The 15,521-nt window shown below is 40.2% G+C and overlaps 1 protein-coding gene across 1 annotated transcript in view; it reads left to right on the forward strand.

The window, feature by feature from the left end:
• LOC126252089 (trypsin delta-like) overlaps positions 1–15,521 on the forward strand; it is a 534,570-nt gene that overhangs the window by 475,928 nt on the left and 43,121 nt on the right. The window lies entirely within an intron of this gene.

Consider the following 15,521-nt stretch of genomic DNA (forward strand, 5'->3'; position numbering starts at 1 on the left):
CTTCACTATCTGAATAATTTCTTTTATTTCATCATACATTTCTTTAATTTCTTCGTCATCTGCAGAGCTAGTTGGCATATAAAGTTGTACTACTGTAGTAGGTGTGGGCTTCGTATCTATCTTGGCCACAATAATGCGTTCACTATGCTGTTTGTAGTAACTTACCCGCATTCCTATTTTCCTATCCATTATTAAACCTACTCCTGCATTACCCTTATTTGATTTTGTGTTTATAACCCTGTAGGCACCTGACCAGAAGTCTTGTTCCTCCTGGCACCGAACTTCACTAATTCCCACCATATCTAACTTTAACCTATCCATTTCCCTTTTTAAATTTTCTAACCTACCTGCCCGATTAAGGGATCTGACATTCCACGCTCCGATCCGTAGAACGCGTTTTCTTTCTCCTGACAACGACATCCCCCGCCCGGCGATCCGAATGGGGGACTATTTTACCTCCGGAATATTTTACCCAAGAGGACGCCATCATCATTTAATCATACAGTAAAGCAGCATGCCCTCGGGAAAAATTACGGCCGTAGTTTCCCCTTGCTTTCAGCCGTTCGCAGTACCAGCACAGCAAGGCCGTTTTGGTTATTGTTACAAGACCAGATCAGTCAATCATCCAGACTGTTGTCCTTGCAACTACTGAAAAGGCTGCTGCCCCTCTTCAGGAACCACACGTTTGTCTGGCCTCTCAACAGATACCCCTCCGTTGTGTTTGTACGTACGTTACGGCTATGTGTATCGCTGAGGCACGCAAGCCTCCCCACCAACGGCAAGGTCCATGGTTCATTGGGGGGGGGGGGGGGCGATTACAGCGGTATGACGACTGCTGTAACTAGATTGCAAGGTTCCTAGAGTTCACATGATGCGTTCTCCATTATGCACTGATAGTGCAGCAAGGATACTCACCATTCTGGTTCCCACCTCGCATCTCGAACGAACGCCAACTGCTCTCCATCGATCTAAGAGTCAGGAAGCTGCTGCTCTCCACCCATCTCCTAAATCTAAAGTTTTCTCCACAGCCGTCCTAAGCCAAGCCGTCTTTCTCCCCATCCCTCCACCCCCTCCTCCCCCTCTCTCTATCTCTCCTCTACCAGATTCCGAAGCCATACGTTCTCTGTAATTTTCGTCTACCTGACTCTGGAATCTAATTAACTCCACCAAAAACCCACGTCAGCTGAACAGCTCATCTATATTTGTTTCACGTGACCAGATACTCAATTTTCTCCCTTCTATTCAGATTACTTTTAGAAAGTGTCTTAACTCTTATCACTGTTTTGGTAAGCATCTTTTGGATCACAGATGCGTAACGTTTTACTTAATAAGCCGGATGTCAACTCTGTACTGGCGCCAGCATGTCGCTTTGGTGCATTGACGACGATCAGTTTCTCACCTATCTTTTTGATTCCAGCCATCAAGTCTGCAAGAGCCTTAATTTCAACTTTAAACCGAAGGCCATCCACCATAGCACATTCCATTAGAATCCTGGCGTGACGGACCCCTAAAGCATTAGAAAAGCAACCGTCTGAGCCAGGCCTACTCTTAATACGTTACGTGAATTTCTGCATTCTCTCAGGGCCACGAAAGCGGCCACCTTCAAATGGTTCAAATGGCTCTGAGCACTATGCGACTTAACTTCGAAGGTCATCAGTCGCCTAGAACTTAGAACTAATTAAACCTAACTAACCTAAGGACATCACACACATCCATGCCCGAGGCAGGATTCGAACCTGCGACCGTTGCGGTCGCTCGGCTCCAGACTGTAGCGCCCAGAACCGCACGGCCACTCCGGCCGCGGCCACCTTAAGTCACACACACCCCACACGTCAAACTCAGAGATCCGTACATTCCGACCGTTTTTTTATTTTATTTTTGTGAGTCATCAGTCTTACGACTGAGTTTTTTCGGCCCCCCACGAACTCCTCTCCTGTGCCAACATTTTCAGCTCAGATTAGTAATTGAAACCTAAGTCCTCAGTTATTTGCTGGATGATTCCAATCTCTATCTTCCTCTACAGTTCTTACACTCTTCAGCTTCCTCAAGTTCCAAGGAAGTTATTCCCTGATGTCTTAACAATTGTCCAGCCATTCTGGTCTTTATTCTTGTCAATGTTTTCCATACATTCCTTTCCCTCCCGATTCTGAGAAGAACCTCCTCATCCTTTACTTTGCCCGACCACCTAATTTTCAACATTCGTATGTTGCACCATATCACAAATACTTCGATTCTCAGGTTTCCTCATATTCCCTGTTTCACTACCATACAATACAATGACCCAGATTTAATTCCCAGAGATTTCTTCCTCAAATTAATGCCTACATTTGATGCTAGTGATCTTCTCTTGGCCAGCAATGTACTTTTTACCTGTGCGAATCCGCTTTTTATGTCCTCCTTGCTCCATCCATCATAGGCTATTTTCTTTCCTAGTAAAAAGAATTCATTAGCTTCGTCTACTTCATGATCTCCGATGTTAAGTTCCTCGTAGTTCAGATTTCCTGTACTTCTCAGTACATTCGTGACTTCTAGATTTTCTGACAATCCATATTCTGCACTCATTATACTTTGCTTTCTACGTTCAACAGATCCTGTAATTCTTTTTCATTTTCACTGAGTATAGAAATGTCATTTGCGAATCTTATCTATCATATCCTATCACCACGAACTTTATTCCCACTCTTGAACCTGTCTTTTATTTTCGTTCTTTCTTCGAAGTATAAAAAGTAGGGGCGTAACACTAAATCGCTGTCTTACAGTCTTTAAATCAAAGCTGTTAGTTCTTGCTATTCCAGTCTCATTTTTCACTCCTGATTCTCATACATAATTTATATAAACCGTAGTTTCCAATAGCTTACCCCTATTTTTCTCAAAATTTCGAAAATTTTGCACCATTCTACACTGTCGAACGCGTTTTCCAAGATGACGGATCTTATGAGCGTTTCTTGATTTTTCTTCAGTCTTGCTTCCATTATCAACTGCAACGTCAGAACTGCCTGTCTGGTGCCTGTACTTTCGCTAGTCAAACTGATCGCTAACAATTCCTCAGTTTTACTTTTCCCCATTTCGCTATTTTATTCTTGTTAGCAACCTGGATGCTTGAACTGCTAAGCTGACTGTGCGCTAATACTCGCACTTGTGGGCTCTTGCTGTCTCCGTAGTTGTGTGAATGACGTTTTTGCGAAAAACTGGCTGTGTATCGTTAGTGTCATACATTCTGCACACCAAAATAGATAATCGTTTTGTTTCCGTCCCCCCCCCCCCTCCCCCACCCAATGAGTTTAAAATTTCTGGTGGAATGTTATCCATCCGTTCTACTTTAATTGACCTTAAGTCGTGCAAAGCGATTCTAAATTCTGACTGTAATACTGCCTCCAGTATCTGTTTCATGTCTACTCCTGTTTCTTTTTGTATCACGTCATCAGAAAACTCCTTCACCTAATAGAGGCCTTCAATGCACACTTTTGAACTGTTCACTCTCTTCTCTGTATTTAACACAGGAATTCCCATTGCACTCTTCGTATTAGCGACATTGCTTGTAATTTCACAAAATTTTGTTTTGAGTTTTCTTTATTCTGAGTCAGTCCTTCCTAAAAACGTCTATTTTACTATTTCTTCAAATTTTCGTGTAGCCATGTCGCCTTAGCTTCCCTGCCCTTCCAGTTTATTTCATTAGTAAGCGACTTATATTTCTGTATTCCTGAATTTCCCTCCTTTCGTCGATCAGCTAAAGTATATCTTCTGTTACCTGTAATTTCTTCTCAGCTACTTTCCTTGTACTACGATTTAATTTCAAATACCGATGTTGCCCTATTTGGAGTTGTCCATTCCTCTTCAACTAAACTGCCTACAGAGCTATTAATTATTGCAGTATTTATAGGTTAGAGAAATCCAAGAGGACCTCTTCTTTTCTTTGTACTTCGGTATCCCACTTCATTGCGCATTCATCCCTCCTCACTAGTCTCTTAGGCTTCCACCTAGTCTTCATCATCACTAAACTGCGATCCGGGTCTATATCTGCTCCTGGGTACACCTTAAATCCAAAATATGATTCCGGGATTTCTGTCTGACCGTGATATAATCCAACTGAAATCTTCCCGTATCTCCAGGCCTTTTCCAAGTGTTCCTATTCCTCTTTTGATTCTTGAGCAGAGTATTCGCTATTACCAGCTGAAATTTATTACAATACTCAATTAGTTTTTCTCCTCTCTCATTCCTAGTACCATGCCCATATCGCCCGATGACTTTTTTCCACTCATTCCCTGTAACTGCATTCCAATCTCCCATCCCCCAGATTTTCATTTCTCTTTACATTCTGAAGTACTTTTCGACATCCTCATATACTTTCTCTACCTCTTCATCTTCTGCTTGCGACATCTGCGTGTATAACTGAACTATTGTTGTCAGTTTCCTGTCGACTCTGATAAGAACAACACTATCACTGTATTGGGCACTCTCTGCCCTACCTTCCCACTCATAACGATCACTACTCCAGTTTTACCATTTTCTGCTGCTGTTGATATTACCCTATACTCGTTATACTGGAAATCCTTGTCTAGTTTTCATTTCACTTAACTAACCCCCACTGTAACTAGATTAACCGTCAGCATTTCCCTTTCTTGATTTCCCACCTTCCCTACCACGTACAGGTATCTCAAAAGCCACGCCAAGACTTGTAGAAAGTTATTCATATGTTGGTTATTCAAAATTTTTCTCATAATCGCTTCACCCTTGGCTGTCTGTTATATTAGCGAAAACTGCTTTTGAATTAGATCAGACTTACTTCTTCCATGACCTCTAATGAGGAGTGGTATATTGTCTATCTAGATTCTAGTAAAAGGAGCTAATCGAAAGGGCGACGACAAACGTTTGTGCTCTGCTTCGACGCACACTGAAATTACCGGTTAAAACCACTGATATTACTGGTTGAAACCAATCTTATCTGACATTTAATCGCAACTAGCGGATGTCTCGGTCAAACCACAAGTAGTGAGACATGTACCAGCATCTTGCCATGGTAATTTTATTAATCTACCTCTTTGTCATCTATTGTCGATTTTATTTACGTGTTATTTGAACTAGGAATGGAGTCAGGATGGTGGATCTAGAGTATCATTTATTATACAAGAACCATGGACCTTGTCGTTGGTAGGGAGACTTGCGTGCCTCAGCGATACAGATAGCCGTACCGTAGGTGCAACCACAACGGAGGTCTGTTGAGAGGCTAGAAAAACGTGTGGTTCCTGAAGAGGGGCAGCAGCCTTTTCAATAGTTGCAGGGGCAACAGTCTTGATGATTGACGGATCTGGCTTTGTAACAGGCCTTGCTGTGCTGGTACTGCGAACGGCTGAAAGCAAGGGGAAACTACAGCCGTAATTTTTCCCGAGGGCATGCTGCTTTACTGAATGGTTAAATGATGATGGCGTCCTCTTGGATAAAATATTCCGGAGATAAAATAGTCCCCCATTCGGACCTCTGGGCAGGGACTACTCAGGAGGACGTCGTTATCAGGAGAAAGAAAACTGGCATTCTACGGGTCGGAGCGTGGAATGTCAGATCCCTTAATCGGGCAGGTAGGTTAGAAAAAGGGAAATGGACTGGTTAAATTTACATATAGTGGGAATTAGTGAAGTTCAGTGGAAGGAGGAACAAGATTTCTGGTCAGCTGAATACGGGTTTATAAATACAGAATCAAAATCAAATAGGGGTAATGCAGGAGTAAATAATGAATAGGAAAATAGGAATGCGGGTGAGCTACTACAAACAGTATAGTGAACGCATTATTGTGGGCCAGATAGATACGAAGCCAACGCCTACCACAGTAGTACAGGTTTATATGCATAACTTAATCGTAGCTAACACATGGTTCAAGAATCATAAAAGAAGGTTGTATACATGGAAGAAGCCTGGAGATACTGGAAGGTCTCAGATAGATTGTATAATGGTAAAACAGAGATTCAGGAACCAGGTTTTAAATATTGTAAGACATTTACAGGTGCAGATGTGGACTCTCACCACAATCTACTGGTTATGAACTGTAGATAAAACTGAAGAAACTGCAAAAAGATGGGAATTTGAGGAGATGGGACCTGGATAAACTGAAAGAACCAGAGGTTGTAGAGAGCTTCAGGGAGAGCATTAGGGTACGATTGACAAGAATGGGGGAAAGAAATACATTAGAAGAAGAATGGGTATCTTTGAGAGATGAAATAGTGAAGGTAGCAGAGGATCAAGTAGGTAAAAAGACGAAGGCTAATAGAAATTCTTGGGTAACAGAAGAGATATTGAATTTAATTAATGAAAGGAGAAAATATAAAAATGCAGTAAATGAAGCAGGCAAAAAAGGACTACAAACGTCTCAAAAATGAGATTGACAGGAAGTGCAAAATGGCTAAGCAGGGTTGTCTAGAGGACAAATGTAAGGATGAAGAGGCCCTTATCACTAGGGGTAAGATAGATACTGCCTACAGAAAAATCAAAGTGACCTTCGGAGAAAAGAGAACAACTTGCATGAATATAAAGAGCTCAGATGGAAACCCAGTTCTAAGCAAAGAAGGGAAAGCAGAAAGGTGGACGGGGTATATAGAGGGTCTATACAAGGGCGATGTTCTTCAGGACAATATTACGGAAATGGAAGAGTATTTAGATGAAGATGAAATGGGTGATATGATACTGCGTGAAGAGTTTGAGAGAGCACTGAAAGACCTAAATCGAAACAAGGCCCCAGGAGTAGACAACATTCCATTAGAACCACTGACAGCTTTCGGGGAGCCAAGATGTATGAGACATACGAAATACCCTCAGTCTTCAAGAAGAATTTTTTTTTTTTTCGGTCATCAGTCTACTGACTGGTTTGATGCGGCCCACCACGAATTCCTTTCCTGTGCTAACCTCTTCATCTCGGAGTAGCACTTGCTACCTACGTCCTCAATTATTTGCTTGACGTATTCCAATCTGTGTCTTCCTCTACAGTTTTTACCCTCTACAGCTCCCTCTAGTACCATGGAAGTCATTCCCTCATGTCTTAGCAGATGTCCTATCATCCTGTCCCTTCTCCTTATTAGTGTTTTCCACGTATTCCTTTCGTCTCCGATTCTGCGTAGAACCTCCTCATTCCTTACCTTATCAGTCCACCTAATTTTCAACATTCGACTATAGCACCACATCTCAAATGCTTCGATTCTCTTCTGTTCCGGTTTTCCCACAGTCCATGTTTCACTACCATACAATGCTGTACTCCAGACGTACATCCTCAGAAATTTCTTCCTCAAATTAAGGCCGGTATTTGATATTAGTAGACATATCTTGGCCAGAAATGCCTTTTTTGCCATAGCGAGTCTGCTTTCGATGTCCTCCTTGCTCCGTCCGTCATTGGTTATTTTACTGCCTAGGTAGCAGAATTCCTTAACTTCATTGACTTCGTGACCATCAATCCTGATGTTAAGTTTCTACCAATCCCAAAGAAAACAGGTGATGACAGTTGTGAAAATTAAGGAACTACCAGATTAATAAGCCACGGCTCCAAAATACTAACACGAATTCTTTACAGACGAATGGAACAACTGGTAGAAGCCGACCTCGGGGAAGATCAGTAGAAAAGGTGGAACACGTGAGGCAATACTGACCCTAAGACTTATCGTAGAAAATAGATTAGCGAAGGGCAAACCTACGTTTCTATCATTTGTACACTTAAAAAAGCTTTTGAAAATGTTGACTGGAATACTCTCTTTCAAATTCTGAATGTGGCAGGGGTAAAATACAGGGAGCGAGAGGATATTTACGATTTGTACAGAAACCGGATGGCAGTTATAAGAGTCGAGAAGAATGAAAGGGAAGCAGTGGTTGGGAAGGGAGTGAGACAGGGTTGTAGCCTATCGCCGATGTTATTCAGTCTGTATATTGAGCAAGCAGTAAAGGAAATAATAGAAAAATTCGCAGTAGGAATTAAAATCCATGGAAGAGGAAATGAAAACTTTGTGGTTTGCCGATGTCATTGTAATTTTGTCAGAGACAGCAAAGGACCTGGAAGAGCAGCTGAACGGAATGGACAGTGTCTTGAAAGGAGGATATAAGATGAACATCAAAAAAAGCAAAACAAGAATAATGGAATGTAGTCGAATTCAATCGGGTGATGCTGCGGGAACTAAATTAGGAAAAGGGACGCTTAAAGTAGTAAATGAGTTTTGCTATTTTGGGAGCAAAATAACATGATGGTCGAGGTAGAGAGGATATAAAAAGTAGAATGGCAATGGAAAGGAATGCGTTTGTGAAGAAGAGAAATTTGTTAACGTCGAGTATAGATTTAAGTGTCAGAATGTCGTTTCTGAACGTATTTGTAAGGGAGTGTAGCCATGTATGGAAGTGAAACGTGGACGATAAATAGCTTTGACAAGAAGAGCTTTCGAAATGTCGTGCTACATAAGAATGCTGAAAGTTAGATGGGTAGATCACATAACTAATGAGGAGGTATTGAATAGAATTGGAGAGAAATAAAATTTATGGCACAACTTGAGTAGAAGAAGGGATCGGTTGTTAGGGCATATTCTGAGGCATCAAGGGATCACCAATTTAGCATTGGAGGGCAGCGTGGAGGGTGAAAATCGTAGAGGGTGTAATGGTACTTGAATTACGTAACCATTACGGCACCTCACTTCAACCTCTCGATATCAGCAATATTCTACTATGTTTCTATAAAATAGTTAACATGTTCCTGTGACAAAATTTAGATTTCATTTCATTAATTTCGAGGTACTTCAATACGTCGATATGTATATTTTTCAATGATATTATTCTTATGTGTATTCTTTCTTTTGTCACTATGATCTTTGACGTACTTTTCACTCTGATTTTTCGGCGCGTAAGCGGTTATTAGAGAGTCAAGGCTTAGTCGTCATGTTGGAAAGACGCAAATTGTAGTCAGTTTATGAAATGTGAACTTTAACAGTAAGGAAGATATTTTCAAGTATGTTTTATGTTGTGAAGTGATGGTGCAACAAATGTAATAAAAAAGAAGTGGAACTTCAGAGCCCTGATTACTTTTTTACATCACCATTCTGGTAACTTGCAAAAGTTTAATCTTCAAGAATGGTTTATGAAACTCATCTATAAAACTTTTGAATATCGCAGAATAACACCTAGGCCTCTTTGCATCCGAGCTTGGAATCATCACTACCTAGATTTTCGACGATTGAGCCATGAGTTCACAGCGAGACCAGCGCCGGAAACAGGAAAAGATGAGTGCCTAGTTTCTCCATTATTTCATGAAATGACTTTATTAACTGTGCTCTAATAACACCTGCCACATAATATAACTTTGTTGTTGCCCGAAAATGCAATATTTAGCAGCGTGAGCAACACTACAATCATAAGTGATTTTAGCCCTTTGTTGTGGTAGGTTTGTTAGAAAAGAGACCAAGAGATGAATACACTAAACAGATTCAGAAGGATGTAGGTTGCAGTAGGTACTGTGAGATGAAGAAGCTTGCACAGGATAGAGTACCATGGAGAGATGCATCAAACTGTAGGTTTCACTCGGGTTCGCTACTGATGATCTGCTGAGACCATGTTCACAGTTAGGTGCAGGTTCGTCGTAATGGGACGGAAAGAACCGCAGTCCCACGAATGAAGACCACAGCAACAACAACATACATATGAACCTACAGAAACCAATGGCATTCTTGTTTGTAGGAAGTTGTTTATATCCTCAAACATGCAACACGTGGCAAAAGCCAATGAACAATTAAGAAATCACAATGATATGAGTGAAAACTGACAGACCTCCCTCGTATCCTTCAACACCACTACCCACCTATAAATTTTTTGGTTGTGCAAGTTCCTTTTTGATGTGCCGACAAATTAACTGGAGCTCTTTCTATATATATTTTGACTTTTTTGCGTCTTGTTCATAGTTACAGAGTTCTGTGTATGTAAAAAAGTTTGGGTAACTCTTGTTGTGTAAGTCTGATGATATGTATTCACAACTCACAATACAGCAGTAACAGAGCGGTACTATACCAACTGGTTATGTCATTATGCAACTTCATCATTTAAAAGCAGCAATTTTAAGAAAAACACTTTGAACTGTGGAAGTGATATTCAGAGTTTTCAGTTAAAATTTGATAATATGTTTTGTATTACTTGTTTTCTTTTTGTATCTAATGTTTGCAGACTTTCGAAACGTGTAATTCATAGCTGACGCCGGTAAACGAAGTGTCATCTGGACAGTTACTCTGCTGTATAAGTACATCATGTTCGCTAGTCAATTTGCACTTTTGGCAGTGCAGACTCATTGATTACATCTCTGACTTAACTATCGTATAACTAATATATGAGATACAGCAGTATTTTAACAAACTGGGTAGACCTAGTATGCGATATTTTAAGACACAGAGCAATAACATACGTTTACTAAAGGGCCTGTTGTCAAAAACTATATAGTTCGTTTACTACTGTAGACGCTTTTCAGTAATTCTAGGCTAAGAGACTTCTGTAAGAGATAAATGAGTGAATGACCAGGAATATATCTATGTATATCCTTCCATATCCCGTCAAAAAATTTTAATTACTACTCTGAAAAAATAACTGAGAGGGCAGGGGTAGCTCACAGCACCCGCAGGATACGTCGCCAATGCGCAGTCACCAGTTTTCGTCTAAAGCGCTGGGCGAGTTTATTCATTGGTTCGGAAGGGGTGGCCGATGTGTGTTTCCTACCTTTCGGCCGGTCACCGATGACAGATTCGAGGCGCACACACTGCAATATTTCTTAAACGAATTTACAGAAACTATTAGGTAAAAAAATTTCAGTTTTGCTTTACTTATAGCTTTATATGAGAGGTTCATGATGATCTGCCCATCATTTAGTTAATTGTCAGAGTTATTGTGATATTTCCGTAAAAGTAATATACTGCGCGAAATTCGGAAACATATACAGCGAAAAATAAAGGTCTCTATGAATTAGCATTTAGAGCATATTATGTAATATGTTACTTCGTATGAATTTTAGCTAACACAGTGAATTTTGTTTTCGGCTTTGGTAGAGGTTTCTATCTCCTACCAATCTCGAGAAAAATGCTCTGATGCGGCACACTAATTTGCGGTCGCGCTGCGCCAGCGATAAAGCCGGAGTGAAATACCCACAGCAATATTCGTATTTCATAAATGGTTTCAGATATCGAAATGATATTTTGGCAAATGGTAGCACTCGAAGAGGAGTGTATTTTACCATATCGATAGGATGTATAACTTCTTTATGTACTTGTTCTTCCAATGAGTACAGACTTTTTCGGTGAAAAAAAAATAGCTATTAAGGAACAAGAGTAGTCGGTGAAACGTGAAATGCTATGGATTTTAGAACAAAAAAAATTACGAAACTACACGTTAACTTTGTACCGAAGTGTTTCACAAGCTACTGACCTCAGTTATCCTCAGTTATTCACGTAATAAACTAAATAAATTCTCTAGCAGTTGTGTCTGCAGAAGACGTTAGTGATATCAGACAGTGTAAACTCGGCAAATTTTGACATGACAACCAGAGAAATGGTTAGGTTTTACTCAAACTTCACCACTCATGACACTTCTCTGAAAGTTACAAATGGTTAACAAGCCAGGCGAAAGTAAATCGCTGCATTTTCAGCGGAATTCTTTTTAGATACTAACGGAAGCAGAGGTGATAGTAGATCTTTTTGAAAGGTCACCATCTAAATGTGGGAGTGGAGGGGCCCCCACATAATATTAAAACGGAATGTGAGCGTATAATAGAGTTTAGAACGGCACTTTCCTCTTCAGGACTCGACCACTGCGCTACAGCGCTCGGAGCGACCCCCCAACCCCAGCTCTCTCCGCACACTTCCCCAGCCGACTGTGCATCTAGCGGCCACGGCATTTTGTGCGCACTATACTAGAACTTATTACTTAATCATGCCCCTCTTCCACCCTACCCGCTGTCAGCACCCACCCACTCCATCGAATCACAGCATAGTATAACAGTGGTGCATAAATACGGCACCAGGCTTCTGTGGATTGAATTATGTGTAAAAACCGAAACACACACACACACACACACACTCATAGACTTATACAGAAATGAAGGGATAGCGAGACAGACAGAGAGAGAGCGAGAGAGAGAGAGAGAGAGAGGGAGGGAGGGAGAGAAAGCGAGTGAGAGAGAGTGCTCAAGAAGGATCGGAAAATGCTGATTTGTTTTTTCGGACATGTAGAAATTATTTATCAAAACATTTGTATAAGAATTGTAACTTGCAGTATTTCAGATTTTCTATAGGCTACTCGAAAGCATCCAAAGCACTCTGTTACGTGTTGGAAGTATTTACCCAAAATATCAAGTATAGTGGCAACACTTTATGTGCTAAAATTGATTTCCTTATCATAGATGGTGTAAGCCACAACGGTCCTTCAATTAATCAACCTCCGCATGTAAGTTTTTGCATGAGGTTTAATAAGAGTTAGAAGGTGGGCAGGCAAGCATTGAAAATACTGAATTCGTTGAAAGTGTTTTGTTTCTTCTGACGACCTCGTCTTATTATAACATCCAACTATCGAAACACGGATGTCGTACTGCAAAACACACACGGTGTACTACTGCTGCTCTAACTTACAGCTTGTGCACCATGTTGATAGGAGTTACCAAAGTATAAAATGGTATTCCCACATCTAAATTCAACTCTAAAACCAATATTATAGTGACGTATGCTCAGCTATTAACTTCATCTTGCAAGAGAAATCGATTGTCATTTTCTGTTTTGACACAGTCGAAACTACACGACACTTTGAAGGAAAAATGCACTAAACAATAGTTATACAGTTTCACGTGGGAAAGAAATGATGGCTGCCATATACCGAACTGGTGACTAAAATATCAGAGTCCACTGTCTTATTTACCCCCCCCCCCACCCCGCTATATTCGTGTCCAAAGTATCTTCATTATTTTTTCATAACAGTACAGAAAACATACTGAGCAGGCAATTAATATTTCAGCCAAAAATGGGTTATGTTACTGGCAATACAGAAACCCTGTGTTATCTGAAAACAAAGCGTGGGAACAAAGACACATTGCCTTAGCCATTACACTTACGACGCCGAAATCGGCCTAGAAATCTTGTATTAAGACAAAATAACGTGTCAAGTGCAATTTATCTGTGACGTCGAAAAACGTGTGTGAAATTAAGAATCACTACGCTACTGATATGTCTAAATTATCTCTATTTTTTATACTAATGTTAAATGGTAAGTAGGCTGTTAACTGTTCCTCGTAGATCTAAAGGGAGTACATTCCTAGTAGTAGAAAACAACGTATCATTTATGGAAACTACATAAGCAATCACACACATGCCATGGTTATGTAAGTGTGCATTCTGTACACCTCATGCTTATCTAAAACAGCGTGTAAACTGCTGTAAAAGTGCAATCAACGTGTCACGGCTAAAAATATAACTGTAGACTCTCAAGCTAACAGCTACAATGATACTCCCAGGTCCGAGTTTGTTTTTTAAACAGTACAATACTGAGCGACGACCGTTATCGATTTTTTTGTTACATTTGATCTCAGAGCTATCTGTGATAGGAAAGTTATCCACCAGTGTCACATTCTCCGACATTTCAGGACAAGAGTACCAATATAAAAAGACGCATTTTGTATTACAACAATTCAATTACCTAATTTAGTAATATGGAAATATAGTTTTTTGATACTTTAAAATTTGAATGTGAGCATGACATAGAGAATGGGAAACAGGACAGAAACGAATCACGCTACAGCTGATGGTGCAACAAGAACAAGATGCTAGGTCGATGATTCGAAAATAGAATCAGTGTCGCCGAAATAAAATTATATCTTGAAACCTTCCCGTCTCCTCTATATCTCTTTTGTTACGCAACCTTTCCTTTTACAATAACCTATGAAACCCTCCCTTAGGCTTCCTATCTCTTGCTTACTAATAACAAATGAAATCTTCCCTTTGAAATTAATTCTCTTTCTCAATCTTCGCACACAAATTTAAATAGTGTTTATTAAAAGCGATTTGCTGATTATTCCGACGAAACATAGAATGTGTCGTCGTCGTGGCTCTCAGTCGTTATCTGCAATAACCCACAACTGTACTTACCTTAGTCGAGTAAGACATTCTATTGCATTATACACATTCAAATTTAAGAAAGTTAATCATTAACAATTCGTCACATTACTTATAAGCAATACTATGCTCATTTTCTAAATTTACTGTGTTGTTTATTGTTGTAATAATAAAACAACCATTATGGAAAAGTATATGGTTATTTACAATCTCCCATATACATAAGAACGTCAAATGCATATATCAATTAGCTTACAACTGTTGATATATGAAAACATTTTACTAGGGGCCAGTGAACCAGGACATGTGCCCTGTAACGGATGATCTCTCCTTTGGCAAAAGACTTGACTAGACACCCATTCAGATATATCGGATGGCACAACAAAGGGAAGGTGAAAATGAGAAAAAGATTCAGAGAAGGGTAACGTTCTACGAGTTGGCTTGTGGGATGTCGGAAGTTTGAACGTCATAGGGAAGCTAGAGTATATAAAAAGGGAAAAACTAGTGCTCAGTCAAGACAGGAAATTATAACAGGATACTGATCGGATAATTCATACATAAAGGGAGAGGGAAATCTATTAATCATGGGGGACTGGAATGCTGTAGCAGGGGAAGGATCAGAAGAAATGGGAAATATGGTCTTGGTAGTTGGAATAAGTAAGGATAAAGACCAATTGAGTTCTGTAATAAGTTGCAGCTAGTAATAGGGATTATTCTCTTCAAGAATCACGAAAGGAAGAGGTATACTTCGAGAAGGCAGAGACGTAAGACACGACTCCAGGTAGATAACATCGTGGTCAGGCAGAGACTCGGAACTCAGAGAACGGATTGTAAGGCGTACCCAGGAACAGATGTAGAATGAGGTCAGAATTTGGTAATGACGATGGGTAGAATGAAGTTTAAGAGACTAGTCAGGAAGTATCACTGCACAAGAATATGGGATACGGAAGTACTAAGGACTGATGATAGACGCTTCAAGTTCTTTGAGGTTGTAAATACTGCTATAAATGAGTAGCTCAGTAGGCAATTCAGCTGAAGAGGTATGGACAGCTCTAAAACTGGAAAATGACAGTATTTGGAAAGAAAACCAGAGGCACCATGAAGATAGCTGCGAGAATCATTGGGTTACACAATAGATACTACAGTTCATCGAAGGATGAAGAATATGTTCAGGGATATTTCAGAATACAGAAATACAATTCACTTTCGAATTAAATAAGTGCACAACGCATGGAAGTTTAATCGGAATACCTGCAAGAAAAACGTGGAGAAATCGGAAAGAAATTACTGTCGGAAGGACTGACGCGGCATAAAGAAAAGTAAACACAAACTTGTGTGAAATCAAAACCAAGGGTGGTAACCTTAAGAGTGTTACGGGAATTCCACTATCAAATGCACGGGCGGGACCGGATGGTTGGAAAGAGAACATTAAAGGCG

The sequence above is a fragment of the Schistocerca nitens genome, chromosome 4, assembly GCF_023898315.1.
Source record: "Schistocerca nitens isolate TAMUIC-IGC-003100 chromosome 4, iqSchNite1.1, whole genome shotgun sequence".
Classification (NCBI taxonomy): domain Eukaryota; kingdom Metazoa; phylum Arthropoda; class Insecta; order Orthoptera; family Acrididae; genus Schistocerca; species Schistocerca nitens.